This window comes from Carassius carassius, chromosome 17 (genome assembly GCF_963082965.1).
Source record: "Carassius carassius chromosome 17, fCarCar2.1, whole genome shotgun sequence".
Taxonomy (NCBI): Eukaryota; Metazoa; Chordata; class Actinopteri; order Cypriniformes; family Cyprinidae; genus Carassius; species Carassius carassius.
Genome location: NC_081771.1, coordinates 1,669,801 through 1,686,978, shown reverse-complemented (window position 1 = coordinate 1,686,978; position 17,178 = coordinate 1,669,801). Strand labels below are relative to the sequence as shown.

Here is a 17,178-nt window from a genome sequence, read left to right as displayed (position 1 = left end):
ATAGATGTTACAAATAGAAAGTCATTATTTGCAGTGTACTGTATTGACGAACCAAGGTTAAAATTGACTCTGTTTGCTTTTTATGTGCTTTAAAAAAAAACCCTGGTTTGGGGTGAGTTTTGAAAGAAATGCATTATGCAAGGATGCATTAAACTGATCAAAAGTTGAAGTAAAGACATGTTACAAACCATTTCTATTTCAACTAAAGGCTGTTATTTATTTATTTATTTATTTTTCTATTCCTCAAACAATACTTGAGGAGAATCAAGGGTTAATATATTTTGTGTTTTTATTTTTTAACAGATGCTAGTGTATCTTGTTTTAAGCATTTCTAGGTATTTTACTAGAAAACAGTCATTATTTGCGGTACGCTGCCCTAACTAAAGATATAAGTTGACTATTTGCTTTCTTAATGCACATTCTTAAAATCGAATATTTTGGGTTGGTTTTGAAAGAAATGAATACTTATAGTGAGCCAGGATGCATTTAATCGATAAAAGGTGTCAGTAAATGTTAAAAAATATTCCTAAATTCTGTGCTTTCGAACATTCGGTTCATCAAAGAATAATTTGATGAGAATCACAAGGGGAAAATACCTTTTAAAAACATTAAACTAGAAATTGAAATTGTAATATTTCACTTTTTACTGAGTGAGCATGAGAGACGTCTTTAATAAAAATACATTAACAGACCCCGAACTTGTGAATGGTTGTGTGTGTGTGTGTGTGTGTGTGTGTGTGTGTGTGTGTGTGTGTGTGTGTGTGTGTGTGTGTGTGTGTGTGTGTGTGTGTGTGTGTGTGTGTGTGTGTATACAACGTTTAAATGTGCAAAAAAAATAAATGCATGCATGAAGCTATGCGGACAAGAACGTGAATACACAGGAAAGTCACTGAAAAGAGTGAAAGGAGTCGTGGCATTGCATGCTGCCCGAGTTATAACTGTGTAAAGCAGCACAAAGCCGCTCTTTCTCCAGCACACATAGATCTCTCTGATGAGTGTGGAGCTCTTTGTTGTCAGACTGTCCTTGTTAGCAGTTCCTCCATGCCTCGCTCTGAGAGGAGCCGTAGAGAAAGACGCTATCGCTTGCCGACACTCAATTCATTTAAGATGCAGCGAGGGAACGGTGAAGAAAAAAAGAAAAAGAGGACGGCGTGCTGGATGTGCAGCAAGTTTACATCGATGCCAGCACGCCCAGACGTTCAGAAGACTTATGAAGCTCACTGCTCATTTGTTGACTGGATTTCAGAGCAAATAATCATGAGTTAAAACATTTGTACAGAACGAAACATTCTGGTGCTCCTTGGGAGTGACATATTTATGAATTAACATCCTCTTCCTCAAACAGAGAATTGCTTCTGTTTTGACAGACCGTTTGACGGATGCCAACATTTACCGTCTAAACAAACTAGGCATTTTTAGCATGCTCACGTGGCTAAAATATTTTCTAATACAAACCTAAAGTAAAAGTAATATCACAAACTAGATATGTTTAACATCAAGCTTTCCAAGAACGCAAAGAGATTAAACGGAGAACAAATGGAGCTCTCAACTGCATGGTTCTCCCTTCAGACTATCCTACTTTAATAGTATTTTTAGCTTATTTCCAGTTAAAATATCTTAAAATACTTGCAACAAGACACATTTTTTTGAAAAGCAATGCTGCATTTTTTTAAGAGAGTGCATCATTAAACAAGTGTATTTTGTCTTATTGCACTGACAAAAACATACTCTTATTTGCAGCTTTGCTTTGCAAGTAAATGTATCTTGTTTTAAGCATGTCCGGCTATTTTTACTGGAAAACAAGTTAAATTAACCACATAAAGTGCCTCAACTATTTTCTTACACAAACCTAAAGTAAAAAAAAAAAAAAAAAAAATAGATCTTACCATCTGACTGTTTTTCAAAAACATAAAAAGATCAATTTGAAAAATTGAAGTCCTTATTTCCAGTTAAAATGTATAAAAATGCTTGGAACAGGATAAATTTACTTGAGAAGCAACACTGCGTGAGATAGCAAGACCTGTTTTAATAAGTGTATGATTAAACAAGTGTAGTTCTGCACTGAAAAATACTTTATTGTTTTTACTGAAATACAAGACAAAAAAAATAAAATAAATCGCATTTACTTGCAAAAAAACCAAAGTGAGATAAAATTTGGTTTTCCAAGAACATATGGACACATAATCTGAAGTCTATCTAAAAATCCTATTTTAAAGAGGATTATAAATATAAATTTGTATAATTTTTTTCCCCTCGTCTTATTGAACTGACAAAGACTTTATATGATACGCAGATTTGCTTCACAAGTACTCTACATGTATCTTGTTTAAAGCGTTTCTAATCATTGTTACTGGGGGGGGGGGGGGGGTGACTTGACTATTTTCTTATACAAATCTTTTTTTCCTTTATATTCATGTCATCTGGCACTCTTTTGAAAAAAGACCCTCAATCTCCTCTTGAGTTTTAGTAGAAATCTCAAAACAAGAAACAACAACAACCTCCCATAAAGTCCACAATGTCTTCATTTTCGATATATCACGTATTCTGTGAACAATTTTTTCTCAATTATCTTTTGCATCCAATTTTATTTCTCCGAAAGAATTTTTATAGAAATAAAATGCATAAAGAAATTAATCCATTGAGTCTGAGACTTTAACACCAAACAAAAAGCTGGGGGGGGGAAAAAAATCACAAATGAGAGACTAAAGCCTGCAAATCAAGTCAATATGAACTCAAATGTTTCTCATCAATGATCTGAGCTGCTTTCCACATGCAGTTTATAACTCTACTGGACCTATATGGATGTATTTTTCTCCTTAATGCAGAAACACCTGAGACAAAGATGATATTTCAATGGAAGCACAGCCTATAAAAAAAAAACTCTTTTCTTTTGAAATTATAACATCCGTTAATTTAGACTCCTAAACTGTTGATGAGTCAGGGATTTCAAACAACTCAACAATTACGCTTTGGGAAATAGCTTGTTTCTCCTGTTTCCCTGTAAGTGTTTGTGTTGTTTTCTCTCTATTTCACATTCTCAGAAACGTACATTTTCTTGATATGCTCTAGGAGTTTATTAGTGGGATCGTGGTTTATCCGCTGTGTGTTATTGCCACTTTTTTCTTTCTGGGGTTTATAAAAGGAGTAATACTTCTCCAGCGATTCAACGCTTTTGTCTACATGACTTCAGAAACCTTCATAACATCTTGCTCAAGCCAAACACAGCAGCAATTATGCTAGAAATATTAATGCAACAGCAATAGGAAATAACAGTCCTGTTGAGAATATTTCATGCTTTTGCAATGACATAAAATATACAAAACATTCAATGCATGCTAAGATTCCTTTCCTGTCTTCTTTCACTAGTTAAAGCTCAATGAATTGGCTTGACGAGTGCGGTTCGTTTTCCTGCATTGATGCATTTCTTATTGAAAAGACTATTGAAGACCAAAACCTGTGACACACGTCAGCTTGTACAGACAAAATCCATACACTTACGAAATAAACTCTCACTTCTCAATCTATTGGTGCTTGAGAAAGGAAATGAAATATGTGCGTTTGCACACCCAAAGACACACTGTTGAGTCATGATGTTCTGCTTGCTATTTTGTCATCTTGTAGGAGTAGCATTTAAATGAGCTCAAAGCTAAAGCCAAAAAACTCCAATTTTGATGTCTAGGGGTTTTTAATCTGCTGCATTAATTTTGCACATGAAAATATGAGCCGGTTTGCAGCAATGTCTGCCAGAATGAGCACCAAGGGGTTTGTTGGACTGCAATACTTTTGTTAAAAGAATCTGTCAGACAGTCTCAAAAACAACTCCAACAATGTCCTTCTGTGAGCTGCTAGACGGGTCCAGACGAGCAGGTTTACACTTCACCGTGACAAACCGGTATAAAACATGCTGTGTATGATGCTTTCTTTATAATCACCATACATTACCTTAACCAGATTTAGTTAAGAATAAACAATCAATAAATTGTTACATATATAATACAAATTCTTAAAAGACAAATGCAAATTCAAAATTTTATTCTTTTCTTCGTCATTTATTTTTTCATAATTGTTATATGAAATATATTTTCATATTGATGATTTTTATAATTGTAAATATATATAATAATTTATATTACAACAACTTTATAATAACTACTTGATTAATTTATAGTAAGTTTGTATAACATCTTATTAGATGTATTAATTAAAAAAATGTTAAAGAAAGAAATTTATTTTATTTTATTATATTTATGATCAAATGAGCTCACAACAGGCCAGGGTTAATATAGTTAAATTGAACTTATATTCAGTTAAATTTAAAAACCTTTTAAAGAATCTATTTTCATTACTTGAAATAAAAAAAACGCATATATATATATATATATATATATATATATATATATATATATATATATATATATATATATATATATATATAAAGGCTAAAAGTAAAATTACAAATAACATGGAAAATATAAAAATAAACTTAAAAAATATGAATAAAAACTATAAAAAAAGAAGAATTAGAATCTCAATTATACTAAAATAGCACTGCATTAGGCAAAAAAAATAAAAATAGAAAATAAAAATAGAGTTCCAATAAAGTTATAAACTGCATAAAGCATTATTCAGACATGTAAAGAAGCTTTTATGCACAAGAAAATACAGTTGAAGCACTGAATGGACTCAAGACTATGTGGATGTCGTGGACGTGGTCAACAAAGGCACGGTGTGTCCACCGGCACAGACCCAGACGCAGATCATTTGTTTGGTGTTTGGCAGTGTTGCACATGAATGATTGGTGAATGCACTACAGTGACACGCTTTCAGCGCCGGAGTGATGCAATCGTGGATTTATGGCAGCATGACGAGCCACAATAAGCAGCAGGTGCAGCTGCTCACACCCTGCCAGCAGAGTTATCACGCGCTCCTGTCGTGAGTCTGGACGAGGATATGTGCATATCTCACCTGTTATATAATATCCCCCAGAGCAATGCTGGGAAAATACCTGAAGTACATGCTGCTCAGAATTTTAAGTCGTTATACTGCAGTTAAGATGCATGAAAAATAATATATATAATAATATATACATTTAATATATATTTTTCTTTATGTTACACAGTTATTTGCAACAGTTTGGGTCTGTATGATTTTTTATTTGAAAGCAAGTAATACTTTCATTCAGCAAGGATGCATTAGATTGATCCAGTGTAAAAGTAAAGATATTCATAATGTTACAAAAAGAAATGCTTTCTGTTCATTAAAGTATCCTAAACATAAAATCACGGTTTCCACTACAACATGAAGCAGCACAACATTGATAATAATCAGAAATGTTTCTTGAGTCACATATCAGCAACTAAAGACACTGAAGTTTTCCACAATTAGTGCACTGTAATTGTAAATAAAGTAAAGACTGTGTTTTACAAGGAAATACTATTTCAGTGTTTCATTTATTCATGTTACTGCATCAATGTTTCAATGTGTTACTTGCAGATTCTTTGTAATTCAATGTGATTACTGTTATTAATGTATATTTTTAATGATAATAATGCTGTTAATGTTTATTAATCTTATCACAGTTTCAACGTGTTACTGCAGATTCTTTTTGATTAACGTAATAGTCATTTCTGATCAACCACATTTTTTTCAGACATTAAATTTGACCTAATAATTTACACTGAACACAACTAATAGCTAGACATACCATAGTAAATTTGTAAAATGCCATACACCAGCTTCCCCATAAGGGTTGGGATTGAGGAATAATACATTTTTGTATTAAAAACACTAACAGTTACTTTGTTAACTTTACGCCAACACCGCTGAGGGTCAAGAGAGAGAACATCATCTGAACGTCAATTCAACACTGAGGGCTGTTGACCCTCTATAATGAGTGGGTCCAGCATTAAATAATTTAATTAAATTACTGTTCACCTCAGAACGTCATTTTGATTTGTTTCAGAGATCAGTCATCCGCCTCCGCATAACATCACAACAATACAGACACAGAGGCTTCATATGCAAGCTTTTCATCCAGCAGTCTGCAAAAAGCAAAGGCAAAATTCATAAATGCAAAGGCAAATCATTGTGTGACCATAACGTTGTTTGAAAAGGCTGAGTAAGACGCGTTTTTCCACTCCAGGTGTTATGGTTTATCCGTGTTCGAGACCTTGCATGTAATGATGCTTTATCAGCACGTAACAGGCTGCCTTTAGTTGTAAATCACCAGCGGTAAACAAACCCAGGCCATGACATGACACCGTACCTTGTAAGATAAGGCCATAATTAAACCCCCAGCTCTTATCTTCACACGGAGAATTATGTCATTTAAATCTTTGCCTTGTAAAATAGCCTCCTGAACCAATTACATGAGGCTCACATGTGTCGCTCTCATATCGATGTCATTATCATTTCGAGTAGGAATCGGTTGGGTTTATTGCTTTAACCGATGGGAAACGTAATCAGAAGTCCTATATGTGTGATGAGGGTTTAGATCGCAGATCTAACGTTCGCTCTAACGGACGGATGACTTACAACAAAAGTTCAAATGTTTTGTGTTTCCGTTCAGATGCATTCAGTTATTCTCTACAAAGCTCATAAAAGCTACAATGTATAACTGGGTGAGTGTCACAAAAGTGGTCAAGAAACATGTTCAAAAAAAAAAGGAAGTGTAAAGATGTCATTTTGCATGAAAAAATACAATACAAATAGATTTTACTATTATTATAACGGTTTGCATTTAAGTGCATAACATTTTTCAATTTCACATTTATTTGCAAAGTGCTTTTCATGGTACATATAGTTTCACAGCAGCTTTCCAATTTTTTTTTTTTTTCATCTTTTTATATCACAACTAAAAGCTTATTAAATTAATGTGATTTATATTTTAGTTTAAATTTATTTATGCATTACAGTAATGAACATTTATAGGGATAAATGTGCTTAATTGCCATGAAAAATAATTTAAAATCTATAAAAAAATATAAGATAAAAAAATAATTTAATAATGACCGGATGAATGAATGTGTTGGTGAAATATGATCCAAACGTTTCTTTGCGTGATTCTGTCCTGTTGAAAATATACCACAGTAATACCAAGGTATTTCCTAGAGTAGCTTGGAGGACCATAAAAACATCACAATTCATGAATACAGCAATCATTCCACACTATGGGAAAACACAGCATCACATTTGACAAATATCACGTGTGTTTTTCCTTAAAGGACAAAATAAAATCTGTGTAGTCAAACACAAAACATACACTTCAGCAAACTGAAGTAAATCGCCAAGACATGGAATTACCATAAATGAAAAGCATGTCAATTAGCCATGATAACTAGCGCGCACAAAGAAATAATTAAAACACGCTGCTGTTAACAGTATCTGAGAGTGCACTGTCACGATGTGCATTAGATTTACCCCGGCAATCTGCATCAAACGTCCAGTGACGGACGCGCTTGTTAGGCGTAAATGACTGGTGTCTATCCACCTCCAAACTATTCACCCGTGAGTGACCAAGAGAAAGGTCACGGCTCTGGACGCAGCAGACTCGCTTCTGGCCCAAATTAGAACATGAAAAGGCACTGCTTCTCTCGCTGACATCCACTGCATCCAATGAGGACCGTCTGACCATTTCAAAACCGCTCGAATGATGCCATTGACCCCTGCAATGTGTCAAGAATGATCTCACATTCAACGTGCGCCGCACAACAACAACTTCCATCACATCAGTTCAAGAGCCAGTCATAGAGATTATCGTCACTCCATGGAAAATCTCCCATGCTCGGGTTTTAATGTAGATGGGAGAGCACAGAGAACTGGGGCAGTCCGAGACCGGCTCAGAAGAATTGTCGTGTCTCTCGGGTATTAACTTACAGAGCCCATTACAGCAGTAAAACAACAGGGAAACGCATGCAAAAGCCCAGCGGCTCGTCACATCCCGCAGCAGTCCTAATCTCTCTGAGGTATGCATCATTGCATCAAATCCCACCGTATCCGCAGATTAAACTTGTGCGCTTCTAACAGTGTGACATTAGAAACAGATGTGCAGTGGTCGAATCATGACTTATTCATAGTGAAAGCATCCTTTATACATCTGTACGGTGCACAGGCTAAATCATATACTAAATATTTCATTTAAAATATGCATGAAATAGGAAGGCAATTAAACAGAAGCTATACGCAAAAAATGCAAAAACTTACTTTTACACGTGAAAATGCACACACAATACTGTCGATGCAGTAATTTGCATGTGTTTTATATAACACAATATACATGCATACATACAGAGGGACAGATTTGTGTTTTATCCATATTTTTTTTTCCTGTACCAGAATGAAAAAAATAAATAAATAATAACCAAGAACAGGCCACTTTTGTCTTAAGGTTTGACTGTAATAGATACGAACACAAAACTGAAGATTCAGAGCACAAGCACTTCAGGACACAGCGAGAACCAAATCCAGAAATGATTGAAATCTGGATGTTGAATTGACGAGCCATACATGCTGAATAATATTTACAAATGTCTTTTGTTTTATGTAAAAATTCATACTTACCGTAAACCTCATTGAGCATCTCCCCACACTATAATGACTGCTTTCCTTGTTTAAATAAAAAAAGAGCACATATAAAATCACCAGCACATAATAACAGGCTGAAACATCGATTTTTATTTGCATGTGCTATTGTAATGCATGCATCCATACACACTCACTCACTCTTTAAATGCTCTATAAATCCTGCATGGACATAATTTCACGTATACGGTCACTAATTAAAATTTTAACAAAACTCCAGTAAAAAGGCGACACATTTATATATTGAGAGCAGTATCAGTCTGAGAGCGTTTTTCTATATGCATGTATATCATTACTGACATCAAGGCTGGAATATGCTGATATCTCATGTCTGTACTTATCTTATTACTAGAACCATAAGATGAGAGACTAACAGCTCCCTGAGGAAAATGACATTGCTCTTTCATAGCTCACAAGTGTTAATGAAGTTCATAGTTTAGCGTTTCCCAATACGGATGACTAGAGGCTGATGCAATGCTGGTATAAATGTGATATAAGATCTAATAGCTGTCTAGGAGGAACAACTGACATACTGAGATGGTCTCATCTGTGATTTTCTTCCTTCCAGAAGCCCTATCTCTCTTTCCAGACCAGTTTGTGTGACTTAGTCGAGCTTTAACTTCCTGTTTCACTCCCACCTGAGCCACAGACCATCAGCACTGGAGTCATGTCGCCTGACAGCAGGCAAACTCTCTTTTTCTCTTTATTTCTTTCATGCCAGCATCATTCTGATTCAGTCTATCTCTTTCTCTCTCTCTCTCACACACACACACACACACACACACAGTCAGAGATAAACTGCACACTGTCAGTGAAACACTGCCATCCTCAAGTCAGCACTCAACATGGCATGGAAAATCTCAATATATCTGCAATAATGTCACAGAATGCGGTTTTGATGCAGTGCTGGTTTCACGAATGAATGAGTGACTGATCAAACTAACATCCAGCAGAAATCTCTGCTTCTGTAATGACACCTTTTGGAAACAGGATATGAGCATAGAAATATGAAGGAAATATAGGTAAAATGGAATTTAGGAGTTGTTCATAAAAAGGTCACAAAGACATTCATACAAAGAAATAAATAAATATTATTACTGTCAAACAATTAATTGCATCCAAAATGAAAGTTTGTTTACATAATATATGTATGTGTATGGTGTATATTTATTATGTATATATAAATACACACACACGCATGCATAGATTTCAGAAAAAAATATATATTTATAATACATATTATATGACTATAAATACATATATTTTCAAAATATACTGTATGTGTGTGTGTTTATATACTCATAATAAATACACAGAGCACACAGAAATATATTATGCAAACAAAAACTTTTATTTTGGATGCAATTAATCGCGATTAATCATTTGACAGCACTAATAAATATTAATTCAGAAAATGATATCTTTTTTTAACTATTACAGAAGGGCTTTGTTCTTCATTTTGTAATAACCTTTTGGTATTAACTGTAATATATTGATAGTTTTTACGTGACGTCACACACTCATAAGAACATCCACCTGGACGTCAAAATGAAGCTTTGCTCTGCTGACCGCCAGTTATTTTTACACAGTTTGTTAAGTAGTAATATGCAGATATTAAAAAGTGAAATTCAGTAAAAACCTTATTGATGTATATTTTGTACAGACAAGCATATGAACCCCGAATATAAACACGATGTGCAAAGTTTCACGCAATGTTTTCCCATAGAAAACCATAAGGAAAACACTGAACCATTAATACACGCGCTCACATAAAAAAAAAAAAAAATTATATAATATATTTTATAATGATGAGAATTACTGGGTAAAAAAATTGAAATGAAAGTTAAATGATTAAAATAATCTTTGAGAAAAAAAAAGAAAATCTTGCAAATTGACTTTAAAATGTACAGTAAATGTAAAGAGTTTAATTAAATAAAACTTATACCGAATCTGTATAAATCAGATCTGTCTGTCTATCTATCTACCTGTCTGTCCGTCCATCCATATATCTATCTACCTGTTCATCCGTTTATCTATCCATCTATCTACTGGTCCGTCCATCCATCCATCCATATATCTATCTTCCTGTCCATCCGTTTATCCATCTATCTACCTGTCCGTCCGTCCATCCGTCCATGACCCACTATGATCTACACCTGACCCGCTCCAGCCCTCAAGTGACCATAGATGAAGAGAAACCTTCATAGCTTAAAATTTTTAAACTAGATGGTGTCTGAACGTTTTTAAGAGAAGAGAAGAAACCCCTGAGAGAAAAAAAAGACTTGAAATTAGAGGTTTTATGGCTCTGGTTTCGAGTGAATGACCGTTTATGAACGATTATGAGTTTGGCTATGAACATGTAACATTTTAATTATATTCTGATGAAATGAACCAAATGACTTGGAAAAAAAAATAATAATTTAATTTTAGAAGATTCAAAGATCTGAGTCAGAAAAATGATCCGAACTTCCCACCACTACCAGTTTCATCATAAACTGCACAAGTCCTCTTGAAACAAGATCTCTTTACATAAAGTTGGATCTAACTTTTTAGATGCAACTATAAGCAATGAAGATATTAAGATATTATAAACATCAACATCCTGATTTTCTTTAAAGCTGCTTTTGAAACAAGGTGTATTGTGAAAAGCACTATGCAAATACATTTGACTTGACTTGGCATTTTTCTTAGAAAGCACTGAGATTAAATGAAGAGCAAACAGAACGCTTTACTGAAGTGTAGTGAAAAAGAGCCCAGAAATCTCACACACATCTCCTCTAGAGTTTCAGAAAAGAGCTCAGTGTTTTAAACTGTGCTCGCATTTGCCAAATTTTGCAAATGCATGCAAAACTCAGACCACATGATCTAAGCCATCCATTGTATCTACAATTAGTCATGATTCGCATCGGTTTAGATTTTTTTTTTTTTCAGAGAAACATCTCCTGAAGTCTCCTGAGCAATGAAAGAGCAACCTTTGAGCAACAAAAACTGCTTCAGGTACTCTAAAGCAATCACAGGCAGCCTGTTTAGTGCTGCTTAATTACCATCAAAAATCGACTGTGTTCCACTGAATGGCATGAAAATTAATTATTGTTAATGTACTCATTTATATATAATGTTTGTGCGTCTGCCAGGAAGCACTGCAGGCGACGTACGGACCATTGATAGAGCAACAAAGCAGAGCAGCTCTCTTTCTCCAGAAAAACACATGCATGTCTGATGCAACTCATAAAAGAATCCTGTGTGAGACATTCTAACATGTATTTACTGCAGTCTCCTCTGATCATCCAGCCAAGCTAAATTTCCATGGTAACATGCTACTGGATGACCAACACGGAGAAAGAAATTATTCAAATGCACTATAAAACTGTGACGAGCGAGTCAGTTTCACATTTGTTTATTTTTATGAATCACCCTGTCAGTCAAAACCGACAGATTTCACATCTCTCCGTGATAATCGGTCCATCTGAAATTTGGGAAACTGCTTGCAATTTTTCTCTTAATGAGTCGTGCAACATTTATCATCACAGATTATAATATCTGAAACAACTGGGGCGAAAAGACAGATTGATAAATTTGTGAATTGCAGTCTGTACAGAGATCAACTCATTTGTAACTGTCTGCAAAATCCAGAAAGCACAATGATGAATATAACGTCTATGAATTGTTTTGCATTCATAACTCTGAATAAATCAGAACTATAAGCTTCGAAACATTTCCTTCACAGACATTCAAATCTAAAAGCAGTAGTCTCACCATTTGCTCCTGCCGCTGTATGCTAAACATCAATAACTAAACATGTGCAATGCTTTTGGGTCTCTGTTGCACATGAAAAAAAATATAATAATAATAAAAATAGGGTTCATATTCAAATAAAGACTCATTCTCAAGGGTACCGTTTGAGTAACAGTAATACAGCCTGACAGAGTAATGACAGTAATTATTGAAATATTGTTGTAGTGCTCCAAAAAAAAAAAAATGCTTTTGAAAAAGCCACTTGACTTGCATGTAATCACAGTTACCTTAAAAAAAAAAAAACACACACACACAGCTTTTCATTTTATCCCACTTCTGTTAGCATGCTTCACTACTGCAGGGAATAATGACAGAGGCAAACTCAGTACAAGGTAAAACGTTGTGTTCATTCTAATAATACCTTCTTTATTTCAAAGGTATAAATCCTTGTGGGTAACAGATAGAGAGTGAACTGAATAAAAAATGAGGTTTAAAAGCAAATATTCTGTTTAAATCAACATTCATGCATGTTAATCCAGCTATTCTGATTCCTGTGCTATTGGTTCAAAACTCACTATGCATCTAAAGCTACTTTTGCTCTGCATCTAAAGCTATAATAATGTAAACAAACAGCTAAATAGAAAATGGGCCATTACAATGGAAAGCATTCAGCAAACATTCTAATCTCCAATTGATGTATAAAATCAAATCCAGCCATACTTTTATCATAAAATATCTTGATTCAATCTAGTTTACGTCAAATTAGTTCCCTCTAACCTACACACTTCTGATGTAGTTCCCATTCAAAAAAAACAAAAAATCTACCAGGAAGCCAGACTAAAAAAATGCATGAGGAAAAAGAGCAAAAGATCTCGAAAAAGAGCTAAACGAGTAGTTTCAACTGAACATACATTTTTTTTAACCATGTAGTCAGATGCATATAAATATATAACAGCACATATGAAAGTCCATAAGGGCCATGCGTTATTTCACTTTAGTAATCCTAACAATACAGGAGTCTTTGCCTACATACGTTTTTCTAATTAATTAATTCAGACTCATGCAAACAGTGAAGCAACTTAAAATTGAAAAAGTCTGAGATCAAGTGAAATTTCATTTGCTTTTATTTTTCTTATTCCCTGCTAAAATAAATCAAATAAATAAATACATTTGCATTCAAAGCATAGCCTAATATTTCAAATTCTGTAAGTTGTTATTTTTCTTTATCATGGGGTGAAAAAAACATGTTTTGTGCTTCAATGAATGCAAAAAATCTATGTAATTAAGATGTTTCAGAATCATATTATCTTATTTCCAGTGTTAAATGACAAACCAAATCCCAGCTTTTTTATTTTCAAGGCAGCCAAAGCATCCCTACAATAGAAATATATTTTACTGAGCAAGAAAAAATTAAAGGGAGCACTGATTTTTTTCAAAAACCTAACAAAGCCTATAGATATATAAAGATTCAATTAAGATTTTAATGCATTTCCCTTTATGAAAAGACTAAGCTGTTATCAGTGCTAAATGTATACCAAACTATTAAGACTTCTTCACATATATATCGCCCACTCTGCTTCACAACAACAGTGAGAAAGCAGCCGTTGTTTCACAAGCAAATGGGTGAAAAGCCCACACACTCAGGAAGACAGCGAGGCCGGAAACACGGGGGGTCGTGTTCCTTTGGCATGAGCCGGATCTCGGAGCAGGTGTGGGATCGTAACACAGCAGATCATTTAAGCAGAGTTCTGCAGCAGAGGCACCTAAAGCAGGTGTGAACCGCAGCAGCGCTCCCTGAACTCCACCACCAGACCAAGATCAATTAAACGGGCCTGATGGTCCTCCTTCCAGGAGTCATAAAACCTCTCTCATTTGTAACCCATATCTGTCATCTCTACCGCCCCTCAGGCAACATACATCAACTTCCCCCACCCTCGCAGTCCCACTGCGCTAAGGTTTATACTCAGACTCAGTAAAAGGTAATCAATGTTGTCCGTGGCACGTCGCTTCTTCCACACGATCTATCAAAGAGGGCCGCGTGTTAGAGCCCTGAGTCTAAGGACCCGAAGGCGACGTGGCTGTTTGCGAGACATAAATCACGATGAATCTATAACCCATTCGTTCATGTGAGTTCGCAGCATGTATGTGCTTGTATGGAAAAGCACTTCTGACAGGCCTCTGCAGTCGCATTATGTGCGGCGCGGTGGTGCATGAGATCGCATATCAACACAGCTGTCAATAGCACTCAGCAAATACATAGGAATCCAAATGACACGCACACACACACCGATAGATGGGTGAAAGCATCCGATAATTGCAGTGTTAAATATTAACGCAATAATTACATGCAAGCTGGAATGCGCTGACGCAACTCAGGTGTCATTAGCGGTGGATAATCTGAAGGGTGCAATGCATTAAGGCATCTCTGGACATACATCAGTCGCTTAATTGGATAATCTAAATCGCTGATTGTATATTGAGTTCCAGTGCAGGCTCCAAGGGACCCAATGGGGAGCTGGGTAAATGACAACAATCAGCGAGAACAGAGCAGAGATGCTTGAGGATTAAACGGAGATCATGTAGGCACACAACGAGGGGCAAACAGCCACCGGTTTTGTGAACGAGATAGAAAACGCTGTCAACTTTCACACAGCGCCTCTCTTGCTACACGTAGAAGACATGAAAGGCATGTGCTCGCTCAGGAGACAAACCTTTAGAAATGTTGACTTACCGACGTGGATAAGTACCACACAGTCAAAGCTGCCTTGCTCTTACTGGAAACTACAAGATTAAGAAAACATGCAGTAGGGAATGGGGTTATTAAGCAATTAAAATGCATGAAACATTGTTGCAAACATAGTCTGCATTTTTGCATTGTCTTTTTTTTTTTACTTACTGAAAAAAAAGTCTACTCAATTTGCAAGCACAAAGCTTTGAACAATTATGTAGTCATGATGTGGCCAATCACTAAACAGCCAAAATGGACATTATGTGTATCAACAAGTCTATGCATTAGATGTCTAATGCATATATGCATGCATGCATTAGCCAGTGCAGACATAAGAAGTTAATTACTGACTAAATATAAATAAGAAGTGAGTGTTCTCAATTATCCACACAACCAACGCATGAAGAAATTCAGCTAATCAAAGGCTGTACTACATCCACATACTGTTTTGATGATAAAGTCAAACAGGAGATCATCTCATGAGTATTACAGAAATCATTCCTTGTTTAAATATTAAAGTAATTCTAAATAATATCACACAAGCCTATAGTATATGCATGAGTCAATACCAAGAAATACAGAAATGTCATATTTCAGAATATACACATCATGCTGGTCAAGATGAGAACAAGCCTTTTTAGGCAAAATGTTATTGACAATACTCTAAATGATCCACCAAACCAATAAATCTCACCAATAATCAATGGTTTCCAGTCTAATTGAGCAGATTTAGATTCTGATCAATAGGTGATCCCCTCAATAACACGCAGAGGAGCTAAGCCTCTGTTCAGTCAAGCACATTAAGATAGAAGTTCACTTGATAATTCTGCAACACATTGCTAAAGTTTCATTTACATCTACTCATTATGCAGATGCTTTTATCCAAAGCGGCTTACAATCGGGGAATACATCCAAGCGATTCATCTTCAAGAGGCAAATAGACACAGGAAGTACTCGTCATATCAAGTTTAAAGCATTGTTCAAATGAGTACAAGCTAGACAGAGAAAGATGAAAGAAAAGAGAAAAAGGTTTTGCTTAAGTTTCAATAAATTGCTTAAGTTTTAATACTGACGTGATACTAAATTATTGCCAAGATGAGTTACAGTGGTGGAAAAACACAAGCCATGGTCATTATAACCTTTAAAATATGCATCATCTATGAAAAGAAACAGATAAACTCTATTTCCGATACAGAGAGTGCATCCAGGGAAAATGGGACACGCTTAATCATCATCATTAGTGCACATGCTTCTGTTACTAAAATTTATAGATCACTACATATTAAAAAAAGGATTGGACCAAAAAAGGTCCCACCTGTTTTCTCCCTGCGTATATTTATTGCATATGTAAATACAATACATGTTGGAAAATAAATGCAAGTAGACACAGACAGCATGTTTTGGATACCGTTTTGAATGATCTGCCAAACTAACCCAATAAATCACCCTAATATTCAGTCATTTCTGGTTTTATCAGCAGATTTTAAAATTGAACAATAGATGATGATTTTAATCAGCCGGTGTCTATAGAATATCTATGCAACTCTTTCCAACTTTTCGTTGGGGCAAATGAACATATCGATAATATCAGCAAACAAAATACGCATTAAAGATAAAACGGCTTATAGATTAAGACGCAAACTACTGGCAACAAGTTGCGCGTAACCCTTCTATAGAAGACACTATCTGTCTTATAGACACATCTCCAGCCGTGTTATACATCTCAATAGATGTTCACACAAGAATCTGAGAGTTGGACACATGCATTGGCTTTAAGTCTCTGTTATAAAGCATAAGTTTATGGAGAGGAGCTTTACCTGAAGCGCAGTCACACTGAAGCGTCGGCTGTGGATTTGACGCACTGTGTTCCGCGTAATTCGTGCTGCTCCTCTATTAGGGTACGATCCTCAATGCGGCGCGGTGTGAGCGCTGGGGACAGACGCGATGCGATGCGATGCCTGCTCTCCTCTCCTCTCCTCTCTTCTCCGCGCCGCGCGTGATGAGAGTCTCTTCTGTCTCCAGCGCGCGCGTCTGACAGCAGCGCGCAGCCTCATGCGGCGATGAGCAGAACTGACTGAATAAGAGCAGGGCTGAGAGTTCACATACTGCTGCGTGCGCACTTGCGTTGGCCCTCG

General features: G+C 35.7%; 1 protein-coding gene across 1 annotated transcript in view; it reads right to left on the bottom strand.

Annotated features, from left to right (window-relative positions):
* LOC132160715 (cadherin-22-like) overlaps positions 1-17,108 on the bottom strand; it is a 207,984-nt gene extending 190,876 nt beyond the window's left edge. The window contains exon 1 of the mRNA XM_059570374.1: positions 16,861-17,108. The gene's annotated coding sequence lies outside the window, so the exon portion shown is untranslated. The remainder of the gene's footprint in view (positions 1-16,860) is intronic.
* Positions 17,109-17,178: the final 70 nt, after the last annotated feature.